Source organism: Entelurus aequoreus, linkage group LG17, assembly GCF_033978785.1.
Source record: "Entelurus aequoreus isolate RoL-2023_Sb linkage group LG17, RoL_Eaeq_v1.1, whole genome shotgun sequence".
Classification (NCBI taxonomy): domain Eukaryota; kingdom Metazoa; phylum Chordata; class Actinopteri; order Syngnathiformes; family Syngnathidae; genus Entelurus; species Entelurus aequoreus.
Genome location: NC_084747.1, coordinates 1029228 through 1042658, shown reverse-complemented (window position 1 = coordinate 1042658; position 13431 = coordinate 1029228). Strand labels below are relative to the sequence as shown.

The window sequence follows — 13431 nt, the reverse complement described above, 5'->3', positions numbered from 1 at the left end:
GTAGTAACAGACACCTTCATAACAATATGTAATATGTACAATATACACACTGCAAGTATATATATAATGTAGTAACAGACACCTTCATAACAATATGTAATATGTACAATATACACACTGCAAGTATATATATAATGTAGTAACAGACACCTTCATAACAATATGTAATATGTACAATATACACACTGCAAGTATATATATAATGTAGTAACAGACACCTTCATAACAATATGTAATATGTACAATATACACACTGCAAGTATATATATATAATGTAGTAACAGACACCTTCATAACAATATGTAATATGTACAATATACACACTGCAAGTATATATATAATGTAGTAACAGACACCTTCATAACAATATGTAATATGTACAATATACACACTGCAAGTATATATATAATGTAGTAACAGACACCTTCATAACAATATGTAATATGTACAATATACACACTGCAAGTATATATATAATGTAGTAACAGACACCTTCATAACAATATGTAATATGTACAATATACACACTGCAAGTATATATATAATGTAGTAACAGACACCTTCATAACAATATGTAATATGTACAATATACACACTGCAAGTATATATATAATGTAGTAACAGACACCTTCATAACAATATGTAATATGTACAATATACACACTGCAAGTATATATATAATGTAGTAACAGACACCTTCATAACAATATGTAATATGTACAATATACACACTGCAAGTATATATATAATGTAGTAACAGACACCTTCATAACAATATGTAATATGTACAATATACACACTGCAAGTATATATATAATGTAGTAACAGACACCTTCATAACAATATGTAATATGTACAATATACACACTGCAAGTATATATATAATGTAGTAACAGACACCTTCATAACAATATGTAATATGTACAATATACACACTGCAAGTATATATATAATGTAGTAACAGACACCTTCATAACAATATGTAATATGTACAATATACACACTGCAAGTATATATATAATGTAGTAACACACACCTTCATAACAATATGTACAATATACACACTGCAAGTATATATATAATGTAGTAACAGACACCTTCATAACAATATGTAATATGTACAATATACACACTGCAAGTATATATATAATGTAGTAACAGACACCTTCATAACAATATGTAATATGTACAATATACACACTGCAAGTATATATATAATGTAGTAACAGACACCTTCATAACAATATGTAATATGTACAATATACACACTGCAAGTATATATATAATGTAGTAACAGACACCTTCATAACAATATGTAATATGTACAATATACACACTGCAAGTATATATATAATGTAGTAACAGACACCTTCATAACAATATGTAATATGTACAATATACACACTGCAAGTATATATATAATGTAGTAACAGACACCTTCATAACAATATGTAATATGTACAATATACACACTGCAAGTATATATATAATGTAGTAACAGACACCTTCATAACAATATGTAATATGTACAATATACACACTGCAAGTACATATATATATAATGTAGTAACAGACACCTTCATAACAATATGTAATATGTACAATATACACACTGCAAGTATATATATAATGTAGTAACAGACACCTTCATAACAATATGTAATATGTACAATATACACACTGCAAGTATATATATAATGTAGTAACAGACACCTTTATAACAATATGTAATATGTACAATATACACACTGCAAGTACATATATCATGCAGTAACAGACACCTTCATAACAATATGTAACATGTACAATATACACACTGCAAGTACATATATATATAATGTAGTAACAGACACCTTCATAACAATATGTAATATGTACAATATACACACTGCAAGTATATATATAATGTAGTAACAGACACCTTCATAACAATATGTAATATGTACAATATACACACTGCAAGTATATATATAATGTAGTAACAGACACCTTCATAACAATATGTAATATGTACAATATACACACTGCAAGTATATATATAATGTAGTAACAGACACCTTCATAACAATATAATATGTACAATATACACACTGCAAGTATACATATAATGTAGTAACAGACAACTTCATAACAATATGTAATATGTACAATATACATACTGCAAGTATATATATAATGTAGTAACAGACACCTTCATAACATTATTTAATATGTACAATATACACACTGCAAGTATATATATAATGTAGTAACAGACACCTTCATAACAATATGTAATATGTACAATATACACACTGCAAGTATATATATAATGTAGTAACAGACACCTTCATAACAATATGTAATATGTACAATATACACACTGCAAGTATATATATAATGTAGTAACAGACACCTTCATAACAATATGTAATATGTACAATATACACACTGCAAGTATATATATAATGTAGTAACAGACACCTTCATAACAATATGTAATATGTACAATATACACACTGCAAGTATATATATATCATGTAGTAACAGACACCTTCATAACAATATGTAATATGTACAATATACACACTGCAAGTACATATATATATAATGTAGTAACAGACACCTTCATAACAATATGTAATATGTACAATATACACACTGCAAGTATATATATAATGTAGTAACAGACACCTTTATAACAATATGTAATATGTACAATATACACACTGCAAGTACATATATCATGCAGTAACAGACACCTTCATAACAATATGTAACATGTACAATATACACACTGCAAGTACATATATATATAATGTAGTAACAGACACCTTCATAACAATATGTAATATGTACAATATACACACTGCAAGTATATATATATCATGTAGTAACAGACACCTTCATAACAATATGTAATATGTACAATATACACACTGCAAGTATATATATAATGTAGTAACAGACACCTTCATAACAATATGTAATATGTACAATATACACACTGCAAGTATATATATAATGTAGTAACAGACACCTTCATAACAATATGTAATATGTACAATATACACACTGCAAGTATATATATAATGTAGTAACAGACACCTTCATAACAATATGTAATATGTACAATATACACACTGCAAGTATATATATAATGTAGTAACACACACCTTCATAACAATATGTAATATGTACAATATACACACTGCAAGTATATACATCATGTAGTAACAGACACCTTCATAACAATATGTAATATGTACAATATACACACTGCAAGTATATATATAATGTAGTAACACACACCTTCATAACAATATGTAATATGTACAATATACACACTGCAAGTATATATATAATGTAGTAACAGACACCTTCATAACAATATGTAATATGTACAATATACACACTGCAAGTATATATGTAATGTAGTAATAGACACCTTCATAACAATATGTAATATGTACAATATACACACTGCAAGTATATATATCATGTAGTAACAGACACCTTCATAACAATATGTAATATGTACAATATACACACTGCAAGTATATATATAATGTAGTAACAGACACCTTCATAACAATATGTAATATGTACAATATACACACTGCAAGTATATATATAATGTAGTAACAGACACCTTCATAACAATATGTAATATGTACAATATACACACTGCAAGTATATATATAATGTAGTAACAGACACCTTCATAACAATATGTAATATGTACAATATACACACTGCAAGTATATATATAATGTAGTAACAGACACCTTCATAACAATATGTAATATGTACAATATACACACTGCAAGTACATATATATATAATGTAGTAACAGACACCGTCATAACAATATGTAATATGTACAATATACACACTGCAAGTATATATATAATGTAGTAACAGACACCTTCATAACAATATGTAATATGTACAATATACACACTGCAAGTATATATATAATGTAGTAACAGACACCTTTATAACAATATGTAATATGTACAATATACACACTGCAAGTACATATATCATGCAGTAACAGACACCTTCATAACAATATGTAACATGTACAATATACACACTGCAAGTATATATATATCATGTAGTAACAGACACCTTCATAACAATATGTAATATGTACAATACACACACTGCAAGTATATATATATATAATGTAGTAACAGACACCTTCATAACAATATGTAATATGTACAATATACACACTGCATGTACATATATATAATGTAGTAACAGACACCTTCATAACAATATGTAATATGTACAATACACACACTGCAAGTATATATATATATAATGTAGTAACAGACACCTTCATAACAATATGTAATATGTACAATATACACACTGCATGTACATATATATAATGTAGTAACAGACACCTTCATAACAATATGTAATATGTACAATATACACACTGCAAGTATATATATAATGTAGTAACAGACACCTTCATAACAATATGTAATATGTACAATATACACACTGCAAGTATATATATAATGTAGTAACAGACACCTTCATAACAATATGTAATATGTACAATATACACACTGCAAGTATATATATAATGTAGTAACAGACACCTTCATAACAATATGTAATATGTACAATATACACACTGCAAGTACATATATATATAATGTAGTAACAGACACCTTCATAACAATATGTAATATGTACAATATACACACTGCAAGTATATATATAATGTAGTAACAGACACCTTCATAACAATATGTAATATGTACAATATACACACTGCAAGTATATATATAATGTAGTAACAGACACCTTTATAACAATATGTAATATGTACAATATACACACTGCAAGTACATATATCATGCAGTAACAGACACCTTCATAACAATATGTAACATGTACAATATACACACTGCAAGTACATATATATATAATGTAGTAACAGACACCTTCATAACAATATGTAATATGTACAATATACACACTGCAAGTATATATATATAATGTAGTAACAGACACCTTCATAACAATATGTAATATGTACAATATACACACTGCAAGTATATATATAATGTAGTAACAGACACCTTCATAACAATATGTAATATGTACAATATACACACTGCAAGTATATATATAATGTAGTAACAGACACCTTCATAACAATATGTAATATGTACAATATACACACTGCAAGTATACATATAATGTAGTAACAGACAACTTCATAACAATATGTAATATGTACAATATACATACTGCAAGTATATATATAATGTAGTAACAGACACCTTCATAACATTATTTAATATGTACAATATACACACTGCAAGTATATATATAATGTAGTAACAGACACCTTCATAACAATATGTAATATGTACAATATACACACTCCAAGTATATATATAATGTAGTAACAGACACCTTCATAACAATATGTAATATGTACAATATACACACTGCAAGTATATATATAATGTAGTAACAGACACCTTCATAACAATATGTAATATGTACAATATACACACTGCAAGTATATATGTAATGTAGTAATAGACACCTTCATAACAATATGTAATATGTACAATATACACACTGCAAGTATATATATAATGTAGTAACAGACACCTTCATAACAATATGTAATATGTACAATATACACACTGCAAGTATATATATAATGTAGTAACAGACACCTTCATAACAATATGTAATATGTACAATATACACACTGCAAGTATATATATAATGTAGTAATAGACACCTTCATAACAATATGTAATATGTACAATATACACACTAAGTGTATATACACTGAGCCACTTTATAATAATATGTAATATGGACAATATACACAATATATGATTAGTAATAATATATATGGCGTCAATGACGGCTGCCTCTGTGCTCTCGTGCGCGCTGTTTTGTTTGTTTTTGTGCGTAAATAGTGTGTCCGCGTGCTGATACACCCGCGAAGAGCTACTGAACATCAGATCCATCACCCCTACGGACTTGTTACCGGTCATCTTAGCGTCAGCTGTGGATTTGGTCCATTATTTGATGAAAAGAGGGAAATGGCACCGAAGAGGGAAGCGAGCGGGCGCCCTTGTCCGTCTACGCGGATGGGGATTATGCACGCCTCTAGCAGGCATCTTTCTCTCCAACGTCCGCTCACTTGCCAACAAGATGGACGAGCTAGCGTTGCTGATGAGAAGAAACAAGGACTTTTCCTCATCTTGTGTTTTGTGCTTCACGGAGACGTGTCTGAGCAGGAGTGTCCCGCTTCAACTGGAGGGCTCTCATCTTCTCCGTGCGGACCGAGACGCGGGGCTCTCTGGCAAAAGAAGAGTCTGCTTCTTCATCAACAGCAACTGGTGTACAGACGTGACGATTATATCCAAACACTGCTCTCCTGCTCTGGAATATCTTTTCATCCACTGTCAAGCCTTTTACTCACCGCGTGAGATTGTTTCATTAATACCGGTGGCTGTCTACATACCGCCAAGCGCGGACGTGCATGCCGCTCAGCGCACGCTTGCAGACCAGCACTTACATGTGGAACGCTCTTTTCTGGACTCTCTTGTTATCGTGCTTGGTGACTTTAACAAGGGAAATCTGAGCCAGGAATTACCCAAGTATAGGCAGTTTATGAAATGACTGAACCCACAGCTGTCTCCCTGGCTTATTAACCTCTCATCAAGATTACACCCAACAGCAGGTCAGGGCACACAACGACAGCTTGAGGTCAGACCATCTGGTTCAAAGTACAAACAGCAACTCCATGACTGAAGAGGAAGTTGGAAAAGAAGCAAACTCCCTTCGTGTCTGCAGACGTCAGCCAAGCGTCGTGTTCCGGGAAAGCAACGACCCCGAAGTAGCCAGAGACACGCTTGGTGGCTAAAGGCCCTGGTTGGCATCTCAATGACTTTATTGTGCTAAGCAGGTATTAAAGGCAGTCGGGACAATTAGCCAAGTCGCAAAAGAGATTTGTTTTGGTGCACCGCGGCAAGACCAGCTGTGTTTTGAATGAGAAACCCGAGGGATCTGCTGGCGTATGCGGACGCTTGGACAGACCACAATCCTCTTACTGGAACACCATATCTTTACTCATTCAGGACTGTAAGTCTTCACATTCTCTTATCGTGGCTTCTTTACTCAAAGGCTTTAACACAGATCCGGACAGGTATTCAGTCTGTCCACTAGGATTTAATTTTTGGGACTCTTGCTCATGTCTTTAGTTCTTAGTTTTGCCTGTCAGCTTCTGAGTATTTGCTCTTTGTTATCTAGTTGGTTCAGGTGTGCATCTGCTTCACACAAGGAAGCAAAGGTGTCCGGATAACACTTGTTCACTTCTGATACAATACCACCTTGAGTATTGACCGATGTCGGTATCGATACTATACGATATGAGCAGGAATCATTCATCATTTCATTATTTTGTAGTGTGGAATGTTAAAAGATGTTTGATGGAGTCAAGCAGAGAACAATAGTAGGAATGAAAAACACAAACATTGACAGAAATGTCATTTATTTCAAATGCATGCTCGACATCTGTGTAGAAGCAGTTATTGTATTTTTGCAATAATTGATACTCTGTGATTGGGGTTTCAATCCATTTAGGGTTCCATTACTATATACACTCAACATCTGTTCCAATCAGCAAATAGTCCTGCAGAAAGAAAGCACCAACACGTTATGGCAATTACACGTTAATCATATTCAATAATTATAACTAACATACTTACAGTGCATTATTCTAAGATAAATACGTTCTGATTCAATGAATTGGAAATAATACTAATAAGCATTTTTCTTGTATAAACTGTCATTCAAATGAAAGTGCAAATGAAAATACAGATTCACTATTTAGTCATAATTTTTACACTTTAGAAATTTCAGACTAATTTGTTTGATATTGCCATTACTGCCACAAGTGGTGGAAAAGTGAAATTACAACTGAGTGCCACTGCGGCCCATACGGATCCCAGCTGAGTAACACATGTATCGGCATGCCCGACTTTTCCACTACAGAGCCCACTCAAATATTGTGACTGGATCAGTAATCTTATAATTATTTTAATAATCATAGCTAATATACTTCAGTTTACAACCTTGTCAAACAATATAGAATATGATTTATTCAACACATAACTCTTAGGCTTAGGTCAGACTGATTACAAAAATAAGTACAAACCAAATATACTGCATAAGTATGTTAAGATATGAAAAATGTCAAATAAAAGATATATGTTTTTAAAAACAAAAAAAGGTCATGCTTCTGACCTTGAGGACATGAAGTTCAGTGTTTGCAAGCTTCATCTTTCCAATGGTGGGGAGAGGGTAATCCTTTGCAAGTTTAGCTGTGGAGAAATCCATGCAGTCAAAGAGAGTAAATAAAAAGCAGTAATTGTCATAAAATGAGAAAATAGCAACATGAAATAGATCAAAGACCATTTACAGTACACATGATAGGTCAGGGGTCCCCCAAACTACGGCCCGCCAGCGTCCACAATCTGGCCCGCAGACGTCCCAAATTACAAAAAAAAGAAGAAAAATAACAAAATGAAATGAAATCTGTCCTGTCAGGCAAAAGATACAATGTATGATAATCAAAGATGTTCAACTTTGACTTTCTAAGAAGCGGTGGACATTTTTGGACTTGGTATAGAAAATGCTGTTTCTCTAAAAAGTGAACTGACGATTGAATTTTTAATAATGTAAATACCTCACGAATTGATCTTTAGCTTCAAGTGTATTTTCCGGGTGATCAAGTAGCTTTTTCATATTTTCTGCGGTGCGCAGAGTCCGCGCTCCCACCGGACGCTTTCCCTCCGCGGCGGGGCGGTGTGTCGTGACCCGCTCAGCTTTGTCAAATAAATCTCAGAGATTCCTGAGCCATTTCGAAATATAATAACTTACGTAATCTGTGACGTGCACTGTACAGGTTCCTTCAACAACAACAAGACTACTAATCATGGCAGACTTCATGAGAGACAACAAAGACTACTTTGGGACAAATGATGATCCAGAAACGTATATTTTTGATCCTGAATATAAGGAGGATGATCTACGAGTTTAAGAAGCTGTGTGCTAAACACATGCAGCTTTGGTGAAACACTAAGCATCATGTAGCAGTATTGCTAAGTGCTAAACAAGATATACAAAACCCCAGCATAATAAAACTATCACTTAATTGGGTCCAAACTGCGCCCCACCAAAAGCTTCAACTTTGCCCACGAAATGTTCTGATTCAAATGAGGAGTCGTGCCCTAAGGGAGATTGCATTCATTTTGAAAGACTAACTATGATTCTGACATTTTGTCACCATCAAGTGTACATTGCGAGTAATTCAGATCAAACGCTTTTCAAGACAAAAACCATGATATGGGTGTGCATTACCGGTAAGCATTTTCAACCGAGGGTTCAGGTCAGACACTGCATCAACCCTAACCCCTAGGGATTCACCTCATGTATACATGTACAGGGATTCACCTCATGTATACATGTATAGGGATTCACCTCATGTATACATGTATAGGGATTCACCTCATGTATACATGTATAGGGATTCACCTCATGTATACATGTATAGGGATTCACCTCATATATACATGTATAGGGATTCACCTCATATATACATGTATAGGGATTCACCTCATATATACATGTATAGGGATTCACCTCATGTATACATGTATAGGGATTCACCTCATGTATACATGTATAGGGATTCACCTCATGTATACATGTATAGGGATTCACCTCATATATACATGTATAGGGATTCACCTCATATATACATGTATAGGGATTCACCTCATATATACATGTATAGGGATTCACCTCATGTATACATGTATAGGGATTCACCTCATGTATACATGTATAGGGATTCACCTCATGTATACATGTATAGGGATTCACCTCATGTATACATGTATAGGGATTCACCTCATGTATACATGTATAGGGATTCACCTCATATATACATGTATAGGGATTCACCTCATATATACATGTATAGGGATTCACCTCATATATACATGTATAGGGATTCACCTCATGTATACATGTATAGGGATTCACCTCATATATACATGTATAGGGATTCACCTCATATATACATGTATAGGGATTCACCTCATGTATACATGTATAGGGATTCACCTCATATATACATGTATAGGGATTCACCTCATGTATACATGTATAGGGATTCACCTCATATATACATGTATAGGGATTCACCTCATGTATACATGTATAGGCATTCACCTCATATATACATGTATAGGGATTCACCTCATATATACATGTATAGGGATTCACCTCATATATACATGTATAGGGATTCACCTCATATATACATGTATAGGGATTCACCTCATGTATACATGTATAGGGATTCACCTCATGTATACATGTATAGGGATTCACCTCATATATACATGTATAGGGATTCACCTCATGTATACATGTATAGGGATTCACCTCATATATACATGTATAGGGATTCACCTCATGTATACATGTATAGGGATTCACCTCATGTATACATGTATAGGGATTCACCTCATGTATACATGTATAGGGATTCACCTCATGTATACATGTATAGGGATTCACCTCATGTATACATGTATAGGGATTCACCTCATATATACATGTATAGGGATTCACCTCATATATACATGTATAGGGATTCACCTCATGTATACATGTATAGGGATTCACCTCATATATACATGTATAGGGATTCACCTCATGTATACATGTATAGGGATTCACCTCATATATACATGTATAGGGATTCACCTCATGTATACATGTATAGGGATTCACCTCATATATACATGTATAGGGATTCACCTCATGTATACATGTATAGGCATTCACCTCATATATACATGTATAGGGATTCACCTCATATATACATGTATAGGGATTCACCTCATATATACATGTATAGGGATTCACCTCATATATACATGTATAGGGATTCACCTCATGTATACATGTATAGGGATTCACCTCATGTATACATGTATAGGGATTCACCTCATATATACATGTATAGGGATTCACCTCATGTATACATGTATAGGGATTCACCTCATATATACATGTATAGGGATTCACCTCATGTATACATGTATAGGGATTCACCTCATGTATACATGTATAGGGATTCACCTCATGTATACATGTATAGGGATTCACCTCATGTATACATGTATAGGGATTCACCTCATATATACATGTATAGGGATTCACCTCATATATACATGTATAGGGATTCACCTCATATATACATGTATAGGGATTCACCTCATGTATACATGTATAGGGATTCACCTCATGTATACATGTATAGGGATTCACCTCATATATACATGTATAGGGATTCACCTCATGTATACATGTATAGGGATTCACCTCATGTATACATGTATAGGGATTCACCTCATATATACACGTATAGGGATTCACCTCATATATACATGTATAGGGATTCACCTCATATATACATGTATAGGGATTCACCTCATGTATACATGTATAGGGATTCACCTCATATATACATGTATAGGGATTCACCTCATATATACACGTATAGGGATTCACCTCATATATACATGTATAGGGATTCACCTCATATATACACGTATAGGGATTCACCTCATATATACACGTATAGGGATTCACCTCATATATACATGTATAGGGATTCACCTCATATATACACGTATAGGGATTCACCTCATATATACATGTATAGGGATTCACCTCATATATACATGTATAGGGATTCACCTCATATATACATGTATAGGGATTCACCTCATATATACATGTATAGGGATTCACCTCATATATACATGTATAGGGATTCACCTCATATATACATGTATAGGGATTCACCTCATATATACATGTATAGGGATTCACCTCATATATACATGTATAGGGATTCACCTCATGTATACATGTATAGGGATTCACCTCATATATACATGTATAGGGATTCACCTCATGTATACATGTATAGGGATTCACCTCATGTATACATGTATAGGGATTCACCTCATATATACATGTATAGGGATTCACCTCATGTATACATGTATAGGGATTCACCTCATGTATACATGTATAGGGATTCACCTCATATATACATGTATAGGGATTCACCTCATGTATACATGTATAGGGATTCACCTCATATATACATGTATAGGGATTCACCTCATGTATACATGTATAGGGATTCACCTCATGTATACATGTATAGGGATTCACCTCATGTATACATGTATAGGGATTCACCTCATGTATACATGTATAGGGATTCACCTCATATATACATGTATAGGGATTCACCTCATATATACATGTATAGGGATTCACCTCATATATACATGTATAGGGATTCACCTCATGTATACATGTATAGGGATTCACCTCATGTATACATGTATAGGGATTCACCTCATATATACATGTATAGGGATTCACCTCATGTATACATGTATAGGGATTCACCTCATGTATACATGTATAGGGATTCACCTCATATATACACGTATAGGGATTCACCTCATATATACATGTATAGGGATTCACCTCATATATACATGTATAGGGATTCACCTCATGTATACATGTATAGGGATTCACCTCATATATACATGTATAGGGATTCACCTCATATATACACGTATAGGGATTCACCTCATATATACATGTATAGGGATTCACCTCATATATACACGTATAGGGATTCACCTCATATATACACGTATAGGGATTCACCTCATATATACACGTATAGGGATTCACCTCATATATACATGTATAGGGATTCACCTCATATATACATGTATAGGGATTCACCTCATATATACACGTATAGGGATTCACCTCATATATACATGTATAGGGATTCACCTCATATATACATGTATAGGGATTCACCTCATATATACATGTATAGGGATTCACCTCATATATACATGTATAGGGATTCACCTCATATATACATGTATAGGGATTCACCTCATATATACATGTATAGGGATTCACCTCATGTATACATGTATAGGGATTCACCTCATATATACATGTATAGGGATTCACCTCATATATACATGTATAGGGATTCACCTCATATATACATGTATAGGGATTCACCTCATGTATACATGTATAGGGATTCACCTCATATATACATGTATAGGGATTCACCTCATATATACATGTATAGGGATTCACCTCATGTATACATGTATAGGGATTCACCTCATGTATACATGTATAGGGATTCACCTCATATATACACGTATAGGGATTCACCTCATATATACATGTATAGGGATTCACCTCATATATACATGTATAGGGATTCACCTCATGTATACATGTATAGGG

The 13431-nt window shown here is 33.3% G+C and overlaps 1 long non-coding RNA gene across 1 annotated transcript; it reads right to left on the bottom strand.

The window, feature by feature from the left end:
- Positions 1-7546: 7546 nt before the first annotated feature.
- Positions 7547-8854, bottom strand: LOC133631821 (uncharacterized). Its single transcript, XR_009821627.1, has 3 exons — positions 8729-8854; positions 8287-8363; positions 7547-7672 (listed from the first exon to the last, which is right to left on the bottom strand). It is a non-coding gene; the product is annotated as an uncharacterized LOC133631821 (long non-coding RNA).
- Positions 8855-13431: the final 4577 nt, after the last annotated feature.